The sequence below is a fragment of the Aptenodytes forsteri genome, unplaced genomic scaffold, assembly GCF_000699145.1.
Source record: "Aptenodytes forsteri isolate BGI_AS27 unplaced genomic scaffold, ASM69914v1 Scaffold236, whole genome shotgun sequence".
Lineage (NCBI taxonomy): Eukaryota > Metazoa > Chordata > Aves > Sphenisciformes > Spheniscidae > Aptenodytes > Aptenodytes forsteri.
Window position 1 is genome coordinate 3,307,795 of NW_008794456.1, and position 23,893 is coordinate 3,331,687.

A 23,893-nucleotide genomic window follows, 5' to 3' on the forward strand; every position below is an offset into this window, starting at 1 on the left:
CAGGAAAAACAAAAAGTGAGAGAAAAGAGGGGAGGAGGGAAGGGGGGGGGGGGGGGGGGTTTGAGGACTTGTTACAGGAGCAGCTCGTCTTTGGGAAGCTCTTCTCATGGCACGTGAACCAAGCCAGCTGCAAAGCTCTCCTCCTAGCCTGGTCCCGAGCTCAGGTGGTGCTGGCCCACGAATGCCACGGCACATCTCTTGTCATCCCAAGATAAATGGGGTGACAAGCCCAGGGATGGGACCCACGTGTCCCTGTGAAGCGGGTGGAGGCCGGAGTGGTGGCAGCAGCCAGGGAGCCTCCCTGACTCGCCACCTCCTGCAGCCTGCCAGGATCTCCTGCTCCTCTGAGGTTGCCTTGGGTGGATCATGACAGAGCTGTGGGACAGGGACAAGCCCTTTTCTGGTGGCATTTCGGCCTTGCTGGCGGGTGGTGGTGGAGTTTTGGGTTCCCTGTGGTGAGTTAGACCTACATCTACCCATGCAGCACAAGGGAAGTCATGGTCCGCTCCATGGGCCTGGTGGACCGGTCCCAATGGAGAAGTGAGCTGGGCGAACCCGATGAGGTACCTGCACTTTTGGTGCTCTCGGGCCCCCTGAAAGCAAATGCTGATGCCCAACTTGTCACTGCTCAAGGGCCCTCGTTCGAGCAAAAAACCCAAAATTTGTCCGGCAGGCAGGAGAACACCAACCTCAGCAGGGCTTGGGTGTAATTTTCCCTATTTGCATGAAAACTAATGAGGTGGCTGTGGGGAGAGACACCCTCTGATTGCCAGCATGGAGGAGATGGTGGGAGGTGTAGATCCGTAGTGTTACTGCTGCCCGGTAACATGTGGCTCCCCAGAGCCCTCCCCGTCCTCAGCGGGGATTTCACAGGGCTCGTCAAGGGCTGATCCTTGGCTGAGGCCTCGATGAAATGAGGCAGAAGAAGGTGTTAGTGGGTCTCACAGCAGGACTCCTGTTTGTCGTTCCCTTCTCATCACTGAGATTGACCGTCTGGCTGTTTCCCTCAGGCTTTTTCCTGAGCCGTGTTACTGGGTGAGGTCTATGCTGCCGAAATCCCAGCCCTCAACCCATCTGCCAGCGGCAGAAGATGCGGTGTGGGCTCAACTCTGCCAGCAGAAATGGGCTTTGGTCATCTTGGCACGTGTCAGCGGTAGAGAGGATGTAAAAACAGCCTACCTGGACCATCTATCCCCATATCTTGTCTCTGCTGGTCAAGGGGACCTTCAGCCTCACCAGCCTGGCCAAGCCGATCATACAGGTGTTGTGGATGGGAGACCTGGTGGGCAGAGGAAGAGATGGGCTCCTGCAGACCAGCCCCTCCTCTGGTCCCAGCACCCATGGCATATTGCTGTCAGGTCCTGGACGTGGCCCAAGCGTCCTCCTCCAGCTCCTTCGCTGGAAACAATCCCCCCTCTGCCCCTTTTTTCCTTCTTCACCCATCATGACCATTTGGTCTCCCCATTCCTTGCCTCCCCTTCTCCTTCCTTTCACTTGAGGTCTATGGGGTCGCCTTGCCGGCCGATCCCAGAGGGAGCGTGGCCAGCAAAGGACACTTGTTGGTGAACATCAGACGTGCAGAGTGTGCCCATCCCATCTCTGCCTCCGAAGCGGGATGTGGGGAACCTCCCTCCCTCCATCCCTGCTGTGGCGGCGGCGTTCAGCCGGTAGCAGAGGTGTTGCTCCACGCTTGGGGTGCAGGGTTGCTTTCTCAGACCTCTTCTCCACCCCTTTCACGGCGTCAGCAGGACTTTGATTTTGCCCTTTGCCAGACTGATGTGGGGCAGGGTGGAGCAGGGCAGACTCTTCCTCTTCCTTGTAGCAGGGCGCGATTACCCGGGAGCTTTGACTCATGAATGACTTTGTGAGTCAAGGAACAACACCGCTTTTGCAGGGTTTGCCCAAGGGTGACCCACCTCCTCGTGACTGACCCACCTCCTCGGTCCTTGCACCCACCCAGGGCGATCTCGCTCTGAGCATCACGTCCAGCTTAACGAGCGGAGCAGGTATTGCTCCTGGGTGGCAACCCAAACCCCGCGGCTCCTCCTCTCCGTCGACGTGCTGTGGGGCTCGGCTGCAGCGCAGGATCCTGCCAGTCCAAATAAGAAAGGGGAATTCGGGTAATTACCGCTCGCATCCATGCTGGGAAGTAAAAGGGGTTGGGGCTGTTTCCAGGTGCTTGGAGGTGGCACGGCGCAGCCTCATCCTCATCCTCATCCTCATCCTCGTCCTCTTGCTCTGCCCCAGACCACGCCAAAAATGTGCCAGGGAAAAATAAACAACCTGGACATCGCTGGGCAAAGCTGAAAGCTTTAGCTGGGGGAGTCGTAGCTGTAGGGCTTGGAGCTACAGGCAGGGACTGATCCTGCCTGGAGTGCCCAGTCCCTGGCAGTTTGGGATGTCCGGCACGGCCCAGAGCTGGGCTCAGCCCGGTCAGGATGGAGAGCTGATTGCCACGGGTGTTTTCCTACCACTGAGGTCAGGAAGACTTTTCAAGTGCCTTCCCTCTCGCTGAGGGACATGGTTTAGTGGGCATGGTGGTGTTGGGTTGACGGTTGGACTTGATGATCTTAGAGGTCTTTTCCAACCTCAATGATTCTATGATTCTATGATTCTTCTGGGGCAGGGACCGTTTGCTGGTGGATGCGGGCAGTTTCCTGAGATGCGAGGAAGTGCTTGGGAATTCCAGCCAGACCCTCCCTCACCCCATTAACACCACTGGGTTCTGCCTGTGCCCTCCCCGCCCGTCCCGGGAAAAAGACCCTCATCGAGTCTGAGTGTCCTTGTCCTGTGCAGGATCCGGCACCGCTGCGAGGATGGACGGGCAAAGCAAAGCCCGCAAAGCCTCCACGATCGCATCTCTCCAGGGCTGGGCGTCCAGGGCAGCTCCTCGCCCTCAGTGATGTATGGACCACAGAGGGATGAGGATTGGGAAGGAGGGGCGGGGAGGGATGTCTTTGGAAAGAAAAAAAACCAAATCTGTAAATAGTAAATGAGAAAGTTCCCTAAACGGAGGTCGAACCGGTTTGTCCGAGACAGCGTGTGCGTCGGCTGCATAGTGACTAATGCACAGAAAATGTGATGCCCCGCTGCATCGATGCTGCCAGGGCCACCACGGCCTTGTCCCGTGGCCGGGGACCCACCATGTCCCTGTTGGGGGATGGGGCGTTTGCCAACAGGGACCAAGCTGAGAACTGCCACGCTTATTGCCTACAGGGACCAAACCAGAGCCGAGAGCTGAAGGAGGGGAACCAAATTCCCCCTTATCCCTTAGGAGTGCACCAAGCACATCCTCCCACCCATAGAAGACACAGGCAGAGAGTGAAACCCGCCGGGTCCTTGGTTGCAACCTCCGCTCGTTCAACAAAACCCACCGAAACTGGACAACGCGGGCAAGGGACAGGCACGCAAGGTGGGACGAGAGCTCCTCTTGGCTCAGAGCCACGGTCCGTCTCTGCTAGTATCCGTCCGCTGGCCGGGACCAAGGGGAGCTGCTCGGGAGGAATGCAAGGCGAGGGCCAAACCAGAGTAATGCTTTCCACATTATATTCGCTCAGTTTCCGGCAATTTGCTGCTTCGGGACTTCCTGAGCCAGAGGTTGTATCCGTATCTTTCTGTTTAACAGCACTTGATGGACTTGTGGAGACGGGGTGATCACACATGATCCCATTTCCTTGGGAAAAAGAGTTCAAAAGTAAGAGCGAGCGCTGGAGTAGGCACTTTTGTGCAGCCGTGGTTCAGCCCCAGGGTTGCTGTAAACATAATAAATGCCGTGCATACAGCGATGTAAAATCACCCTCCTCCCCTCTGCCGGGTGTAACGTGGAGGGCCGAGCGGGATTCAGCCCCGGGGCCAGTGGGTTTCCACATGAGGCTGCAACACAAAACATCTGGAGAACATCAGCCATGACGAGACAGGAATGCTCCAAACTAGGAACGGGTCCAAACTGCCCTTCGCAGACGCAGACGGTCACACACACACACACACACACACTCACTCACTCACTCACTCACCCCAAAGCTCTGCCAGGGCTTCGGTCGGGTTTTTGCTATAGGTGCAGCCTGTCCAGGAGCGTTTGGGGTTTGCAGGTGGGATCCATCCCAGGCACATTTTTGGGGCGCGCTTGGTCGCGAGACCATGCAGGAGCTGGAGTTCGCAGCTCCTGTGATCCGCCGCCTGCTCCGTCTCGCCGGCATCCCCCTGAGACTCGGCAAGTTCAGGGATTTTACACCCCTCCGAGCAGCTGTGTTGGAAATAGAAGGCGATTTCCACCTTACCAGGAGCAGCCCCTTCCCTCTAACACGTCGATTTAGCCGTAAGGTGGAGTGATGGACCAAAATTCATCACCACCCCGGGGGTTTAGAGAGCAATTTGCTTTTTGGAATTTTTTTTTGGTGGAAATGGGGATCTTGCAATCAAAGCAGGAGGAGGGGAGCAGAGAGCCCGGAGCATCTTTATTACATAGTGTCCCTTCCTCAGATTCTTGCCGTGATGCCTCAGCTTGGGACCACACTTGATCAGCTAGGATTGATTTAAAATTAGGCTGGGAAAAACCTTGCAGGAGCATCCGCAGGGAGAAGGGCTCCTGGGTAAAGCCGGGGACAACTTCTCATGGGGGACGATTTCCCAGCAGGCGAAAATCGGAGGGGATGCACTTGTGCGTGGTGGTGGTGGGGTGCTACCTGGCTTGTGGCATCGGAAATAAGTCAGGACGCAGGCGGGCAGGGGTGCGGGATGTCCCCTGTCCCATGGCAGGTCAATAGGAGATGGGGATGCTGCCATGTGCAAGAGATTTGGGAGGAATCGGAGGGGAGCTCATGTGATGGACAACATCAAGGGTCTCTGGGTGTGGAGGGCCACCACTGCAACATCCAGCAGATGGGATGACCAGAGCTCTTCTGATGGCTTAACGCTCTTGGAGCTGGGGACGCTGAATTTGGGGCCCAGCACGCTCTTTTGGTGACCCTCCTGCCTGATGTGAAGAGTGGGTCCTGCAAGGAGCGAGCTTTAGGTAGCAAATGCGTGTGCAGAGCAAATAACGTCTATCCTGAATTAAATTAAAAAAAAAAAAGGAGAGGAAAATAAATCCCCTGGAGCCTCTGCAAGAAATGACATCTCCAGCCCCGTTCTCATGGCTACCACTGGCCCCGAGCCGGAGGGGCCAATTAACTTGCCTCTTCCACGTCTGAAAAAATCTGGCGAAGTGGTCATCAAACGCCTGCTCTTGTTGTGCGCTGATGAGAGGCAGATGCTGCTCCTCTGAAATTGCCTTTAAGTCGGGAGCGAGGAAAGTCCCCACCCCTCGTACCGAATGCAGATTTACCTCCTGCAAGTACGGGCAGAGCCGTGGCTCCTGATAGCATCGCACGCCAGTAGACACAGGGAGCCGGCAAAGCCTTCCCGTGGAGCCGGCCGAGCCTGGTTGGGAGAGCGGGGAGAAGGAAATGCTGAATGCATCAGCAGGGGAGGCCACCTGAAATGGCTCTTCTCTAGGTCTTCCTCCAACGCTCGCCCCTCCAAGGGGGGTTTTTTTGGGGGTTATGGGTCTTGGCCTTTCTCAGAGCTGTTTGCCTTGTGTTTACGGAAAATTTTGCCTGTTTACAGCAAGATGCAGTCTCTGCCCTGAGCACCTTCCAGCTCCGGCTGCTCCCCTACCCGGTGTCTGAGGAGGGAGCCGGGGACTTGCTGGGTAGCAAATCCTGCCCACGGGTCATTTCTAACCGGTTTTTCTCTTGCTGAACCTCCTCGTTGGACCTAGACGCCAAAGCAGCCTGCAAACACGGTGTTGACGCTGGCAGCGGCATGATGAGATGGTCACTCCGAGACCTGAGCTGAGCTTCTGGGTCTGCCTTTACGCCCCGAGGGGAGTTTGCAGCTCCCAGCGCCGTCATCACCCCCCTGCACCAAAGCAGGGTGACAAGGGACTTCCCGTGCCACCTGCAGACGACAGCTATGATGCTCCTTGCAAAGCCTCCCTTGGCCCTGGCCAGCCGTGGAGGGGAACGGATTTTTTGGGGGAAGTTGGCATCACAGTCACATAGGGAAATTTTCGGGATTGAGCGTGGGATGCCAGTGGGAAGTGGCAGAGCTGGGTTTGCAACGTGAGCCCGGGGAGAGAAACCCAGACGTCTCGTTACCCCACACCATGGGAAACGATCCCAAGCGATCTCCCCGGAGCCATCCCGGCCCTGTAACAGGAGAAGGTTAACTCCTCGCCGGGGATTATAGCTGCTCGCGCGGCCGTAAATCAGCGTGCAATGACCCAAGTAGAAATGGCAGTGGGTGAGGAGGCAGAGGTGGGATCCTCCGCCGAAGCTGTAATTAAGGCGGTTGCGCAAGGAGGGAGCAGATGGCAAGGTCGGCATCCCTCGCTCTGCACCGACTGGGCCAAGAACGCGAGAGAAAATGCAAGAGCCCGACTGCACCCCAAAATCCTCCAAAGCTCACAGAAAAACGCCGGCTGGGAGCTCTCTGGCCAAGTGGCATCCCTGTGCCTCAGTGTCCCCAAGTGTAAAATGTGGATGAAAGCCCTTGAAGGGGATGTCCTTGCTCTTGGGTGGGCTCGGGGCTTCATAGATAGGTTGATGGGGGGCATGCTTAAGGTGTTTTTCTCCACTCTGCTATGAAATCCTCCTGCAAACACCTCTCCAGCAGGACAAATCCCAGCCCAGAAGCATCTTCGCAAACTGGTCATGCCAGGAAAGGGCTTCACCTCTCCTGTCACCTTGACGTGCGGGTGGCAGGTCTTGTAGGGCAGGTGTGGCACTGGGACTCTCCCCATAAACCCTCTCTGCATTTACCTTCCGGGTGAATGGGGAGACTGGAAGAACTGGGGCTCAGCAATTGGAGTAATTTCTGGGTGTAGGGAAACCCAGTGCGCCACACGTCTGCTCCCGTGACATCCCTGCCCATCACCCAGCTAATTGGGAAGGCAAGGCTTCACCAGATCTCCCCTTCCTGGGTGGCACTGGGAGCAGCCCAGATAAGCCGTCACCTGCGTGATGCTCGGTCCTGCCCCACTGGTGTTTATTTCTGAGCCTCATGACATGCTGGAACTGAACTAATCCTCTTTTGATAGCTGGGGAAACTGAGGCATGGTCCACTGGGTTGACCTGTTCTCCCCAGAGCCATCCAGCTTCATAATGTTGTCCTTCTCAGGGCACTGAGTGATGGTCTTTCACATTGCCCTTGGGAATAGAGGGAGAAAAGATCAGCAGGTCCCATGGGAAATGTGTGGGACACCGTCGCATGGAGAGGAGAGAGCAGGAGGCCTTGGAAAACTCCCAGCTCCTCAAAAATTAGAGAATTCAAGGTGAGAGCTTTGGCTGGAACTGGAGAGCAACATTACCTCTGCAGAGCCGGGCTAGGAGACCTGCAGCTCAACACAAAGTTGTCCCGAGGCCTTGGGAGAGGCCCGTCTCGCTGGGTTGACCCAGAAAACTCGGGACGTGTCCTCAGACTTTTGAGGCTGGCGTTGGGCAGTCGCGCTGGGTAACCTCGCTCAGCACTTGGCCAAAGGCCATCTTGAACCTGGGTGCTGCAGCAGAGCCACCCTCCCTGGGGGGCTCCAGAAGCTGCTCTTTACCGGCTGTCCCACCAGCCCCAGGGAGAGCCAGGAGAGCTCATAGTGCCCTTCCAGCCACGGCCTTTGCTGTGGGGTAGCAGGAGTTTTTAAGCTGAGCATCTTTGGGATTATTTACGATCGATGGAGAAGACCGATCCCGCGGAGGAGGCACCTGCCTCCATTCATGTAGCCGATGCCCCGTTTTGTGCACGGGTGAGGAGCGCTTGACCTGGGCAATGCTTCATATGCCTCTTGGCCAGATGCCTTTCCCATAAAACTGGGGTGCATCACATCCAGCTGGCAAACTGGTAGGGAGCTTTGACTCATCTGGACTTGGCTCTGGGTCTGAAACTTCAGCCTGGTCCCTTGTGAAAACCTACTCTTCTTGCTAGGAGGAATTTGCTGGATGAACCTCAGGTCTTGCTGTATCTTTTTATAACTCTGTGTGGAGAAAGCTGAGACACCATCTGAAAATCCCCACTGGAGCGAAAAGGGGTCCGGATGCTTGGTTAGATGGTCCGTATGAGGGTGGCAGGGGACATCGAGCTGAGGTCCACCTCTGAAGGCACCACAGGGTGGGAGATCAGCAGTGCTGATCCGTGCTGCTTCTGCTACCACCTGCCCCTTTTTTTGGAGGAGGACAACCTCTTCCCCGGGGCCAGTGGCTCCCTCCATCTCTCCCGTGCCAGGCTGGAGGCCACTGGCATGGCCGCGAGGAGGGAGGAGGGGAGCGGGGAGCAGGGATTTGGGGGATCTATTTCCATCCCTGCCCTTGACGCGGTGTGAAGCCCTGGACACCCCCAGGTGTTTTGCAACCACTTGACATCAAAACACTGGCGTCAGAGGCTTTAATTAGCAGTGGGAAGGTGTTTCGGGGACGCTGCGGGCAGATGCTGTGCTGCCGGGTCCCCCTCCCTGGGGCTGGGATACGGCCCGGGAATGGCGAAGTATCACCATGCCCCTCCAGCCCCCAAAAGCACCCAATGGCTGGTGCAGACGGCCAAAGCAACGTGTCCCCGACGTGTGTGGGGGGCCCTGGGGGACTCGAGGAGCTTTATTTTTTTTTTTCCCAGCCTCCTGAGGTTTGTCTCGGGGATTCCCAGAGCCGATGGTGGGTCTTTGCATTCTGTGGGTGACACCACATTCAGCAGGATGGAGAACGGGGCCAACAGGACCCTCCTGAAGTTCAGCAAAGGCGAATGCCACGTCCTGGGACAGGCTCGAAGTCTGCAGAGCAGGATCTGGGACCACCGCAAGACCACATCTGGACACCACGTCCCATTTTGGGCTCCCCAGTCCATGAGAGATCTTGATGTACTGGGGCCAGCCCGGCAGATCCACCAGGCTGACCGGGACACGCTCAGCGTAGCCGGGTCTATCTTCTCGGTGGAAAGGAAGGGGAAACCGCAGCTGTCCCCGAGCTGGGGGAAGAGGTCATCATCGCTGCCAATACTCACTTTAGGGCAGGCATGAGCAGATTTTATCTACTTGCATACTGAGATCTATTTGCATATTGAGATAATTAATTCTTCCCAATGTCTTAGGAAGGCTATCCTGGTTGCTTTGCTCAAACCCACCAGGAACTGAACGTTTTCTGCTCTGCTCGGAGCAAAACGCTTGCAACACTGGGCAGAATTCAACCCCAGGGGAGAGGAGAGGTTGGCTCCCAGTGAATCGTTCAGGATCACCCGCGCCGTGGCCGCAGCAGGGCGATGCGCACCCGGGAATAAGGCGCGCACAGCCTCAAGTTTGATCACACTCATGACCATGATCTTGTTTTGAAACAACTGATGCTGTTTTACTCCCCAACGGGTCCTTGTTCAAAGGTGACACAGCTCATCTCATTCTGCAGCTCAGCTCGGTTTTCATGCTTCCTCCTGAGGAGAAATATTTCTTTGAGCTGTGCCTCAGACAGGATGTTTTTTTGGCACAGTCAGGCTTTTACTTTGGCATGTGTCATTCCCAGACATTTATTTGCCTTGAAGGTTCCCTGCAAAGCGTGCTGGGGGGATGCTGGGGTCGAGGTGCTGGGCTGCCTCCATCTCCTTGGCTTGCCAGGCTCCCTCCTTTCTGCTGGAAATCCTGGCCCCACGGAGAGCCCAGAGGGTCATTGCTCTGGTCAAACCATCTGATGGTGGACAAGAAAACCGTGGAGGTGGCAGGGACTCTCTGGTGACGGGGCTCTGACCATCCTGTGGTCACAAAAACTGGGGGGGGACGGGACACAGTAACATCTGGAAATGCACCAGGTAACTCAGGTCCCCTCGCGAGGGGACCAGGGAGCACGTGTGGGCTGATCCCCTGTAAAATCTCAATTACCGGTCTCCGAAGGGGCTGCCTTTGCTTGGGGTGTGAAGCAGAGCTGAGGGCTGGGGATTTTCAGGTTGTGATTTGGACTCGAGTGATGCGGGATGGGTGTTTCTGGTGGCCTCGGTGCTGATGGGATCCCCTGTACAGCCGGTTTCCAAAGCCGGATCGCGGTGATTTCCAGCGTGCGGCGGGTGGCCTAGGACATTGCCATCCTCTAGTGGCTATATCCAGAAGCACAGCAGTGCTGTTGGGGCGGAGATGTCTCCGGTGTCGCAAGGGCTGTGCAGGGTGTGCAGCTCTCGTCCGGGGCGCTTGGGGTTGGGAGGACCTCCATGGATGCTCCCCTTTCCCCTTCCTCCATCGGCAGCGAAGGTCAGAGGCAGCTCTTCTTGCCTGCAAACAGCTCAGTGTTCACGGCACTGCCACTAAGCTTTGGCAACCTGTATTTGAAAATCTTTGCCAGCGATGCTTTGCGCGGAGACTGATGCTTTGCTCTGGTCCGTGTCAATAGGACAGACGGGGTTGTCTTAGCTTCATGCTAAGCGTGAAGACAACAGCGCTGCCCTGCTGAGTTTTTCAGTATATTTACCCCATCATCATCTGCACAGACTCTGGAGGAAGACCCAAACCCAGGCTTCGCTGTGGGCTGGTCCACGTACAGGTCCTCACATCCAGGCTGACGTCTGCAGCCGACACCAAACTCCTTCGTGGGCTACATGTCTTGGGGCTGGCTCTCCAAGGAGGGGTGGATTTGGGGGCCAGCTACTAACTCCATTCATCCAGATAAATTCCTGTGGACTATCTGGAGTGAGGAGCTGTGTTAGTTATGAATCTGAGATCCCTGTCTTTGGGAAGTTTTTGCCATTTGAAGCTTGGGGTCTTGCCACCTCCCCCCCTTACTTCAGCCCCAACTTCAAAGTGTTCTAGACTTGAACCTACTACTTGGACCTACAACTGCGAGGAGGTTGTGTAGTGGGGAGGACAGAAAAGACCTTTGTTTCCTCTTTCCCAGCAGGAGAAAGTGTGTTGGGAGCTGCTCCAGGGACAAGGAGTTGCTTAGTGAGGGGTATAGGACCAGGGAGGAGGTCCCAGGCTGGAGGTCCTGTGGGCCAGGAGATGGGGTCATTGCAGGAGGGATGTATCCATGATGCTGTCTGAGCAGTGGGTGAGGTTAGCATCTGGCCAAGGCACAGGGAGCTGGTTTATGTGGGAGACGGAGGAGGGGGGAGATGGGGAGATAAAAGGGGTGACCGGCATCCCTGTGTGGATGCATGTGTCGTGCTCGAAGGACCCCATGTTGGACCTTCAGGGATGGTGGAAGGAGACCCCACTGCCTCCATTGACCAGGTTGCCTGAGAAACCAGTTGGAGGGCTGCAAGCCAGCATCTGGCTCTTGACGGACCACATGCCTGAGTCCCCTTCTGCTGCAGAAACAGATGATGGCCAAGCTGCGGAAACCCTGGAGTTAGCAGGAGTGATGGACCAGTGTGCATTGCAACCTGAAGTCCGGCTTGGTTTTTTTGGCAAAGCCAGGGTTTTACCAGGTCTCCCAGATCCATCAGAGCGCTGGGTCTTGCCCCCTTCCCAGGCCTTGTGCCAGGCTGGAGGCACTGCCTTGTCACGGAGGGAGCACGGGGTGGGAAGCATTTCTGGAGGGTCGCATCTAGGGGGGGAGTGGAGCCGGTGGCTGTTGGGGTTCAGTAGTCGGAGCCGTGCTCTGCAGAGACCGGGCAACTCAGTGCAGCAATGGGAGGGAGAGTGGCGCGAGCAGGGGGATGGAAGAGAGATTTCCGCAGAAGGGAGCTTTAAAGCAAATAAATATATATTTTTTTTTAAAAAAGGACCCAAAACGGGGCTAGGCCCCGAGCCAAATCTCATCAAACCTTGGTGGAGACACGAGCGTCACAGGGCCTGCGACGCGGCTGGCACAGGATATTTGCTTTGAATCCTGACAGCCCCATTTCCCCTGCCTGCCTTCCTCTCCCAGACGCGGTCCCTTCTCACCACAGGATTTCCTGCAGCGATGGACGCAGCTGTCCCAGCTACAACAGACCTCCCCTCCGCTCAGGCACCGATGGAGAGGGGTATGGGAATCGGGGGAAGAAGGGCCGGGGGATTGACCGTGCCTCCCTGCAGGCAACGATCATGCCCGAAGCTGTCGTTGCATCTTCTGGCTCCTTGGTGGGAGATGCACCCATATATCCATGAAATATATCATGCTGGATATATTTCAGATGTGCCTTTTGGGATGCTGACCCGACTTCTCTATCACTCCACTGTCCAAGAGCCCAAAGGTTTGAAATCTCACCCAATTCTTGAAGTTTGGTGCAAACTCGAAATATAGCTTGAAAATGTAGTGGAAATCTTATCTCTTTGCACCAGAAACTGTTTTTCGTTGCATTGCATCTTGCACAAAGTGATCTTGGCCCGTGAAAGGATAGCTTAGGAACCAAAGCAATAAAAGCAACTGATAGAAAAATTATGATAGAAATTAATTAAGAACAATACACCAGGGAGACAGACGACATTGGCCGTTGACTGGGATCTCTGGTGCTTTTTCTTACTGCCCTGACTTGTGTGAGTGTTCACAAGAATACTGCGTGAATACATCTTCGTGCAAGAAAAATGTCTGGTCCATTCAGCTGTACAGAGGAGGCGGAAAAGATAGGACCTAATGGTTCAAAAGCAAGAAGACAGGCCGAAAAAAGCCCAAACGAGGTACTTCAACAATCCAAGAATTCCTGAGTCAACGTCCCTGAGGTCTGAACGTGTTGGTCTGTCCGTCCTGCTGATCCCAAATGAGATGTAAATGTTCTTGGCCAAAGCAGATTTTCACATTGTTCACAGCTTTTGCTGTATCTGCAATTCTGACGTTTTGTGGTTACGATGGAAATCTGCTACCCTCCAGCTGTCTGTCGCTGGATTACAGTCTCCAGCTGCATTTCTCCCTGGCGCACCAGCTCTGGCGTGAGCAAGCCCAGAGCTCTGCAATGATGTTTCCATGTGTGTTCAGTGCCCGAGTTGGCTGGAAACCCCAGGTCAGTCTGTGCGATTTGGGACTGCATCCTGGTGAGGCTTTTGGTGGTCTTCACACGTATTGGGGGCTTGTGGGTCATGAGCCTGCTTTTCCCAGGGCAAAGAGGACTGCTTTGTGCCTTGGGAGCAAGCTACCCATGCAGAGACTTGTTTCTGCAGTGTTGAATTAATTTGGTAGTGCTGTCCCCTTGCTAGGTCCCAAAGCAACCCTCTTATTTCAGAATAAAGCGAAGAGGGACAGAGGGACAATCCATGTACCCCAGAGGGAACGTGAAGGGAGTGTGTCTTGCTGATCTGGGGACTCCTTCCAGAAGTGCTGGTAACACAAATATGTTGGCCATGCAGAAACAGAGCGTCGCACTGAAGACGGTCACCCTTCTTCTCTCTAACAGTCGAGAGAGCTCAACACCTCCGAGTGTGACTGGCTGTGTGAAAGGGCGAGCAGTGGCAAGGACAGTCCTGGGCAGGGAGGGGTTTAGGGCACTGAACTCCATGAAATGTCAAAAAACATTGTTTTTAATGTGATAGGCCTGATTATGACAGAATGGTTCAGAAAATGTCAAAAAACAAAATGAAGCAACGAAGAAATTAAGGAAACAATTTAAAGGGAAGGAAATGTTCTTCTTCTCAAAACAAGAGACTGGTTTTCTGCTGAACACACCATCTTCCATGGTCCAAGCGTTGAAAGGCCACGCGTGATCCCCCTGTGATTCCGCGTGCAGTTCAGAGAAGGCATCACCTCTGCGCAGACTGGTGCCCCAGGAGCTGCTCATGGTCTGGAGAAGGCCAAGGGCTCCTGCAGATACTGGTGGAAAACTCTGAAATGGATTGGTTTGCATCCCCACCCCTTCTCCGAGTGAGTTGACAACTGATGACACCATGTCGTGGTTTAATCTCAGTCGGCAACTCAGCACCACGCAGCCGCTCGCTCACTCCCCGCCGGTGGGATGGGGGAGAGAATCAGAAGGGTAAAAGTGAGAAAACTCGTGGGTTGAGACAAAGACAGTTTAATAGGTAAAGCAAAAGCCACGCATGCAAGCAAAGCAAAACAAGGAATTCATTCACTGCTTCCCATGGGCAGGCAGGTGTTCAGCCATCCCCAGGAAAGCAGGGCTCCATCACGTGTAACGGTGACTTGGGAAGACAAACGCCATCGCTCCGAACGTCCCCCCCTTCCTTCTTCTTCCCCCAGCTTTATATACTGAGCATGACGTCCCATGGTATGGAATGTCCCTCTGGCCAGTTTGGGTCAGCTGTCCTGGCTGTGCCCCCTCCCAGCTTCTTGTGCACCTCCAGCCTGCTCAGTCGGTAGAGCATGGGGAGCTGAAAAGTCCTTGACTAGTGTAAGCACTGCTCAGCAACAACTAAACCATCGGTGCGTTATCAACATTGTTCTCACCCTAAATCCAAACCACAGCACTGTACCAGCTACTAGGAAGGAAATTAACTCTATCCCTGCCAAAACCAGGACACACCAGTACCACGGGCCGCGGGGCAGCTGCAAAGGGCAGCCTGAAGTGTGTCTGATGCCCATGGAGAAGGGGCTGAGAGGACCTCCTCTGACCATGGTTGTGCTCATAGGGCTTTATCTGGAGGACATGAAGAGTACCCTGCCCTTTGTCCTGAGTGGGGAACGGGCTTCTCTGTTTTCTTACCACTTTGCTCCATCCATCCATCCATCCATCCATCCATCCATCCATCCATCCATCCATAACTCACTCCCTTTCGGTGCCCCAGGGCAGCTCTATTTCAGTGGCCGGTGAGGTGCCGCCTGTCTAAAGGGGGAGCTGGTATCTGTCATTAGCATGCTCCTTGTTTCCTATTATTATAAAACTTTGCTTTTAATTACTGATAACTGTGCCAGACTCTACTTTTTCTGCAGGCTGGCTGGCTGCCTCCAGGCTGAAATGTTTTTGGAAAGTTTCAGCTAAAATAGTTCAGCATTTTGCAAGAATGAGATTAGGAGAAAAAAAAAATGTTTTGCCCCCGTTGGGTGGGGAGGGAAGCTTCCAGCTGTTTTCTGCAGTCTTTTTATTCGAGGGAAGCTTAGCTTTTTTCTGCAGTCGTTTCATTCCTCGTGCATCGGAGGGGGCCCTGAAAGTCGGGGGGGGCTTGCCAAGGATGGGGTTCTGTCCTTGAGCAGATCTCGTCCTTGGCTGGCAGCAAACTCGCCTCCGTTGGCCACGTGCCCGCTGCAGCCTCTTCCCGGCATAGCAGGGCTGCTCCTTCCTGCAATCAGGGAAAAGGGAGAAAGGGCTGTAGGCAGCTGCCCTGACACTCTTTACGTCTTCCTGAAATTCCTTTTCAGTCCCTGAGAAGTGCGTTTTATGGATCCAGTGCTCCCTCCCTCCCTGAGGTTCAATCCAGTAGAGGCAACGTTGCTCTTCGGGCCAATGCCCTGGGGCACCTGGGACATCCCCATGGGGCTGGTAGATTTAGCAGAGGACCTCCAAGAGCCTGGGGCTGGGAGAGCAGCTGGAGGCAGAAAGGCCGAGAGAGTTGGGGTTGTTCAGCCTGGAGAAGAGAAGGCTTCGGGGAGACCTTCTTGCAGCCTGTCAGTACTTAAAGGGGGCTTATAAAAAAGATGGCAGCAAGCTTTTTAGCAGGGCCTGTTGCGACAGGACAAGGGGGAATGGCTTTAAACTAAAGGGGGGGAGATTGAGACTAGATATATGGAAGAGATTTTTGATGCTGAGGGTGGTGAAGCACTGGCCCAGGTTGCCCAGAGAGGTGGTGGATGCCCCATCCCTGGAAACATTCCAGGTCAGGCTGGACGGGGCTCTGAGCAACCTGATCTAGTTGAAGATGTCCCTGCCCACGGCAGGGGAGTTGGACTAGATGGCCTTTAGAGGTCCCTTCCAACCCAAACCATGCCGTGATTCTATGATTCTATGAATTCACCACGCTCCTGTCTTTGCACAGCACCGTGAGTTACAGGGGGACGCTGGAGGACAAGGGAAAGGCTGGGACGTGCTGTGGCTGTCCCTTCTGCTCCTCTGTGACAGGACCTCTCGTGTGGCACTTCTGGGTTGACCCTAAGTGGCTGTCCCTACGCCCTCCAACACAAGGGGCTCGTGCTCTGCAGCGGGGCGTGCAGGCAGCTGTGCAAATAACCGAGTTTTGCCTTCAGCTTGCACTCAAAAATCAAAAGGAATTTTGGGGCTGAGTCAAACAAACTAAATAAACAGAAGAACCCCCTCCACTGAAAACAGAGACTGGAAAAAAAGAAAAGGAAATCTGACCCAAAACAAAAGAGTTGTTTTGCTTTTGTTTCTAGCCTTAACTCTGTTTTGATTTAGTACTGCTGGTGTGGATAAGCTGTGGCAGATGTTGACTTTTCTGAACACCCCCCTACTTTTGTGTATTTTTTTCTTCTTCTTTTCATCTGGCCAGAGCAATTTGCCAAATTCATGAGTACTTCTGGCCACCTAATTCCACATTTTTCAGTGGAAAAGGCGGTCTGACCCAGACCCCATTACATTAGGGTGCAGTGGCTCACGTAGGACACTGGTGCAGGCACAGACTCATAACGCTATCTTAGCTCTTGGTCTCCAGATGCTGCTCTGAAAGGGTGTGCATGTCCCTTTGGTCCTCTGTCATACCAGCCAGCCCCCTGCAGATGGTGACCTGAGCTTCTTTGTGGCCCTGGGGTCCCCGATGTGCAGCCACATCCCACCCCAGAGCCTGCTGGGACTGCCAGGCTTTGCAATTCATGTTTTTGATTCCACATCTTTTGGTACGCTATGAGGCAACACATGTCACAGGGCCTGAGGAGCGACCTCCCCCTTCTCTTCAGATGGTCTTGATGAAAGAGGGCTTGAGAGAAGGTTGAAATGGTTGGCCATGGTGTTTTACAATGACGTTTCTGTGTTGCGGGATAATAAATACACCTGGGTAGCCTTGCTAATTTATAATAAGGCCTGGAAAAAAACATGGTCATTTCAGTTTTGCAGCTGACATGAAGGAAGGAAGGAAGAGGATTTGGCAACAAGAGTGGTCTCCTGAAGTCTTGGCCATGGCATTTGGCCTAACATTAATTAGGACTGGGTCTTCCTTTGACAAGAGGAACAAAATCCTTAAAACAGACTTGACTTGACTCAGACTTGGCTGAGATGTGGATCTTGGGTCTTGTTTTTTGGAAACGAATGATTGTGAGGGTCATAGAATCACAGAATCATTTAGGTTGGAAAGGACCTTTAATATCATCAAGTCCGACCGTTAACCAAACACTGCCAAGTCCACCACTAAACCGTGTCCCTAAGCACCTCATCTACACGTCTTTTAAATACCTCCAGCGATGGGGACTCCACCACTTCCCTGGGCAGCCTGTTCCAATACTTGACAACCCTTTTGGAGAAGAAATTTTTCCTAATATCCAATCTAAACCTCCCCTGGCGCAACTTGAGGCCATTTCCTCTCGTCCTATCGCTTGTTACTTGGGAGAAGAGACCAACACCCACCTCGCTACAACCTCCTGTCAGGGAGTTGTAGAGAGCGATGAGGTCTCCCCTCAGCCTCCTTTTCTCCAGGCTAAACAACCCCAGTTCCCTCAGCCGCTCCTCATCAGACTTGTTCTCCAGACCCTTCACCAGCTTCGTTGCCCTTCTCTGGACACTCTCCAGCACCTCAATGTCCTTCTTGTAGTGAGGGGCCCAAAACTGAACACAGTATTCGAGGTGCGGCCTCACCAGTGCCGAGTACAGGGGCACGATCACTGCCCTGCTCCTGCTGGCCACACTATTTCTGATACTGGTCCTTGAAGTTCTCCTTGCTCTTTGCCTATCTGTACTTCTTCACTGTCTTTTTTCAGAGTACCTTGTGAGAACTGAGTCATTAAGCTTCATAATATCTAGATGTTAATGCAAAGGTGATTATTGCAGCCTGGCTGCTGAAGGCAGCCCATCTGAGAGGGGACATCTGACCGTGCAGCGGTGCTCCACAGCACTGTGCCATATTTCGGCTGTTGCACAACTCTTGGAAATTGTAGCAGGATCTGAAGGAGGCTGGAGGTAACTGTACTTTGGAAAGGTACCAGGCGCTCACCGTTCATAACATAGCCCTCACTAAAAATGCTGGAGGATCACTAATAACGGGGAGGTGGCGGGACCTTGGCTTGATTTGCCATGGAAGGCAGGACCTCCAGCAGTCCAGCAACTTTGTTTTGCTACCCCAAGATGGTTAGGGTCCAGAGCACATCGCCTGTAAGGAAAGGCTGAAGGCATTAAAGGGTAGCTACAGAGACCATTGCCCACCCTATGGGCTCTCACCAGGGTGGGCCCAACCCCAAACTCTGCTGAGGCCTCTGGAGCTTTGAGTAAATTCAGATCCAGATGTGGATCTCCATCTCTTTCTCTCTTGGCTTCTTCAATACGATATGGCAGTTGGACTAGAGCATCATTGTAGGTCCCTTCCAGCTGAAGTATTCTGTTCTATTCATTTCTGATACTCGGGGACAAATGTGCTGGCAGCTTATGACATCTGGAGGCAGGTCTGAGCACTTTCCTTGGACTGCTGGCAGCTCTAGCCCTACCTCAGGAATTTGTTCCTTCCAGCTCTTTCTCTACACCACGTCACACCACTGGCTCTGTTGCCCAGGAAAGGGTAGGAGAAGATGCTTTCTCCTGCTGTTTTCTGAGCCAGCAGAAGGGACAGAGTAAATGGACACTTTCTGGTCCTGGATGGTTTCTCCAGGCTTGTACAAATTACTTGAATTCTCTGGGTTCGCATTTAACAGGTGCTCTGAAATGCTGATATTGAAGGGGGGAAAGCCAACAGAATGGCACTCGCTCTGCTGCCAGTGAATGCTCACCATAACCCGTAATCCGTAACAAGCTCAAGGTCTTTAGGCGCAGGGTATGGTGGCAACATGCCAGGGAGTGGAGGGAGATGGAGAAGGCTCGTTGCTTGTGGCCTCCTCCTTCCTCCAGCCCTGCTGTTCCTGGGCTGTCCCATGATGTTTCAGACTTAACAGGAGAAGTGAAGTGATGGGAAATGTCAAAAAAGAGCAGGACGGCAGCAGATGAGCAGAGGGGCCGTGGCTGATGTGAAGCAATCTGGTGGAAAGGCTGAAACCACAACCAAGTCTGGAGAGGACCCTGCCAGCACACCCAGCTGCCTGCCAACCAGAAATGTAAGGTGTGGGGCAAGGAGGGGATGGGAAAAGGGCACCAGTCTGTTGGATATAGCTCTGACAGAGAGGGAAACTGAGGCAAGGTGCCCTGTCTTGTTGGGTGGTTTTTGCTGGGTGTTTTGCTTCTGCAAAGTATTGCTTGGTCAGGGTGTTCCCAGGGAAAGCTCCCTCCCCAGCTTTGGGCTGGGGCTCGCTGCAGGGTTAGCAGGAACCCACAGGGATTTAAATAAACCCCATGTGCTCCAACAAGAGCAGGGTAAGCAACTTCCCAGCTCTGTGAGCCGTTCTCAGCGGGAACTGAACAAGGTAGACATTGCACGATTTGCTTTCCAGGATCTCTTTTTGGGCAAACCAACAAAGGTTTGGGGCAGCGGGAGCAGGTAGCACTTCACCTGCAGAAGAAAATGACCTGGACGCATGGCTGAGATTTTTCTTTCATGCAACCGGATCAGAGTATGCCCTCACAGCCCAAGTATATCTGGGCTCTCGTTCCACGCTGCCGGGTAAACAGGATGTTGATATAATTAGCTTTCCTGTCATCAACCCTGTAGTAGCTGTACAGTGGAAAAAACCCTCTTGGCAGTGTTGGGCCATTTCGTTATGGAAAGATCCAGTGTCTGATTTCAGCCTCCTCATTCTTTCTCCTTCCAAGCTGCAGGTGGGAGGTCCCAGAGGTCTCCTGCTTCACCTCTTTAACACTTTGCCTTCCTCCCCATCTCCGTTCGAACCCACGAGGTGGGGGAAAAGGCACTTGGAACTTGGCACAGGGAGAAATAATTTCGGGACGTGATTTCTGAGAGGGTGGTTTCGGGCTGTACTGGGCTCCCTATGGAGAGCATCTCTGCCATGTGATGAGCTGCCTCCAGCCTCTGCTGTTGCTGGAGAGAAGGTGGATGCTTGTGGGACAGAGGACGAGACCTACCCGCCCATTGCCAAGGATTTATATGGTGATGCAGGAACAAGAGGCCCTGCAAATACCCCTGATCTGGGAAGGAAACGGTCTGTGTGTCCTAAAGGAAAGGTTGAGCTTTGAATCCTTCTCCCAGGGAGGTAAAACACCCCAAACTGTTGGTACAATAGCTACTGCAAATGCAACAAGAATCGTTAAACCTGAAATAAAACAGCAAAACCCAACCAAAAAAAACATCCTCCCCCCCAAAAATACTGCGTTTTAGGAGGGTGCAAAATGGGATGTTTACAGAACATCAAACCTTCCCCAACTCCCCTGAGCTGGGGAAGGCAATCCTGCCGAGATACATATCTATACATTCTGTAATTTTGGGGGGGAAGGAAGACAGGTCTGTCCAAATATTCCTGACTGGCTGAAGCCTGGAGGCAGTGGGCAGAGCCCCGTGCTGGGAAGGGTTGCAGAGGCGTGGGTACGTGCGCACGGCTTCCCAGTTATGTCCTTGGCTTGTGACTAGACTAGGGTGGGGAAGGGACAAAACCAAGCAGGATGAAAGCTCCTGGGTGGCCCAGAAACTCCCTTTGGGCCAGGAAGAAGTGTCTCTCTTGACACGAGACCAAGTGGAGGCTGGTTGGTTTTAAGCCCTGTAGGGCTTTACTTGCATGGCAAGCACGGCACGGTGGGGAAGGGGCTGATGTGAGCCAGGATCTCACCTGGATGTGGAGTGGGGAGGCTGGGACCTTGGGTGGGCTTTCAGGTCCCCCATTTTCTGTACGGAGATTGGGTTTCAAAGGATTTACTGCCCTCAGACCTGCTCCTTACATGACTTCTCCTTGGGGGAGCGCCGCGTTGCTATAAGCATGATGGTGTGTCTCGCCTGCGTAGGGATGTGCTGCACGGGTGTAAGCACATTTCTTCCCGGGCAGCGACATCTTCACAAGGGGAACCATAGCACTGAACTGATGCAACTCTCAGCCCACCTGTGCGGGTAGTGAAGAGGGTCTTGCTCAAGCCCATGCTCTGCCACCTTCCCCATCGCTGGCACGTAAATGTGCTGTTGGGCCAAACTTCAGCCAAGCTCTGGGTCCTCCAGACCTTGGTGCATTAATGGTGTCCAAGGTCTTGCTCATCCAGGCTGTAGGGCAGAGGTTGAAGCCAGGGTGAGTGACCGATGCAGCCTGTCCATAGGGGCTGTCCTGGCCTCGGTTCACCCACAGCACGATGGAAATAGCATGGGTTGTGCTTTCGGTCCGTGGGAGTCCGCCTCGGGCTTGCTTTTGCCTTGCAGCTCGAGCAGAGCCTTGTCTGTGGCTCAGCCCTGCTGCAAGTCCTGCCCTTTCTTGAAACACGAGGAGCCGGTTGACCTTGACAACTCAGTGCTCTCTCTCTTTATTTTCCTTGCAGAGACATCCCTCAGGGTTTTCCCAAGCTAGATTAAAACCAGAGCACCCTTGGATTACAAAATGGAGCCACAGTCACATCTTTTTCCTATGCTGTTTTCCTACTCCCTCCCCTACCAACTCTCCCCAGCACAGGCAGACCAGCTGGAGCCACTGGCACTAAAAAAGCATCCAGGACCCAGCAGCCACCCGTCGGCTCCCAGCCAGCCAGCCAAGAAACTTGAGCTGGGCTTAGGAGCTGGGGGGGAGAAGCAGCAGCCAAATTTTTGGAGGTTCAGGCTGGGTTGACCAGGAGGTCTCTGAAGGAGGGTGTGCAGAGAGGCTTCGAAGCACTGCAGCGACTGAGCCAGCTGCACGTAGCTGTGGGCAAACCTGATCTTCCCACTCCTGCATTGCCAGCAGAATTTTGTGTCCCGATGGGTCTTCCATCCCTGTCAGAGGTGAAAATCTCCTGGAGAAACACCAGCTACAACCACAACCTGAGCTGCTTCAGGTAAAATCTAATGTCTCACCATCATCAGCGTGTCCTTCTGAAAACAAGAGGGGTGTTACTGAGTGCAGTCCATTTTGGGTAGTTATCTCCTGATGGCCAAACTCCTTTATATATTTGCTGGCCAAGCATCTTGCAGCGTTCCCATATGCAGGTAAGATGTGCTGAGGCCCACACCACCAGTAGCTGCAACCGGCGAGGAGGGTGAACCATCTCAGCTCAAAATGATACCTGTGAAAAAGGGGGAGGAGGTGGAAGGAAGCTTGTGACCATAATAAAGTGCAAAAGTCTGGGCCAAATAAGTAGGTCTCAGTGGGGTGGTGACCCTAATCTGAGATGGTGGCTTTCACCCTGGATTTGCAACTCAAGGAAGAAGAGCAGGGGACTCTGTGGAGTCTCCTGTCAGCAGCAGACCAAGTCCAGAGTCTGTCTGCTACGGAGGCCCTTACTGAAAGGCCAGGACGTTGCTGCTGGCCAAGATGCAGTCGTTAGCAGGACCAGGAGCAGTTCATACTGCAAGGTACTCAACATTACCTCATTTACTTTGTTTTGCTTGTCTTCTTTCAAATAAACTCCCTTCCTTTCAGCTAGCTCCTAGAGCACCCAGAGCTGAGTTCATTTTTCCCCAGCATATGGGCAGGGCTGAGCGCAGACATCACTACCATTTGAACCCACTCCTTTTGCCTTCCTAAAACACAGGGGCCACGCAAGTGTTCGCTGCTTGCAGGCCAGCCCAGTGCGGGCAGGACCCCACGGCAGGCAGGGGTCAGCGAGCTGGAAGGCAGGTGGATGGAGCCTTCCTTTCCAATGGCCATATCCCTCTCTTGGGGTGGGAAGACACGACGTGGAGAAAGCAAAGAGGTTTCCACAAGCGGGCTGGTGTGGATCAGGTTAGTAGGACACTACAGGCCAAACGGGTGCTAATGGGTTCTGGGAGTTACCTTGAAGAGCTCTGTGTGCATCATCTCCAGACCATCCCGATCCAGAGGGTACCTCCATATCTGTGCTGCCGAGTCTTGCCAAGGGCCATTTAAGATGAAACCCCCTCCCAGCAGTCACTGCCTCTCCATAGCTGCCTCTTACTTGAGGGGGATGGAGAAGACATGTTCCTGCTTCTCGGCCACTTCAGAGCAAAGCGTAGTGACATCCCCTAAGTTGATGATGAAGGTGGTTTAACACATCGTATTGTGAGAGCCGGCTGGAGTGGGCTAAGAGTGGACATGCATCCCCTTTGCAAGCATCTGTGAGGTCTGGCAATGTCCACCACATCAGCTCACCTGCTCTCACGTCCCACCTGCAGTGTCCGATGCCTGGGCATCCCGGGTCAAAGGGAAAATGAGCCTGTGCGAACACACCAGCCCTGAGCCCCAGAGAGCTTTGCCAGATGGAGCCTGAGCCTTGCCTGGCTCCTGCCAACGCCTTGGAGTGGGACCTGGAGGAGATGAGAGGGTGAACGTTGCTGGGAAGTAGCCTTCCTGCTCCTGAATTTCCAGGCCCAGGTTGCAGATCAGAAGAAAGGAGCAATGGGTGGAGGGGTGGTGAGGCTTCACAGGAGGGGACAGTCTGGCATCTTCTGGGCTATGTCTTCTCTGTATGAAGGTTTCCTCTCCATCCCTCCAAAGTGACCGGTTCCCCCATGCCCTGGCTGGCTCTTGCCCTTCCAGGATTAGGTTCACTCTGGGTTTGACCTTGAGCCAGCAACGTGCCCTTGCAGCAAAGAGGGCCAGTGGTGTCCTGGGCTGCGTTAGACAGAGCGTTGCCAGCAGGTCGAGGGAGGTGATCCTTCCCCTCCACTCGGCACCGGTGAGGCCATGCCTGGAGCGCTGTGTCCAGCGCTGGGCTCCCCAGTACAGGAGAGACATGGACATACTGGGGAGAGCCCAGCGAAGGGTCACAAAGATGATTCAGGGACTGGAGCATCTCTGCTATGAGGAAAGGCTGAGAGAGCTGAGTTCAGCCTGGAGAAGAGGAGGCTGCGGGGGGTCTCATCAATGTCTACAAGTACCTGAGGGGAGGGAGCAAAGAGGACGGAGCCAGGCTCTTTCCAGCGGTGCCC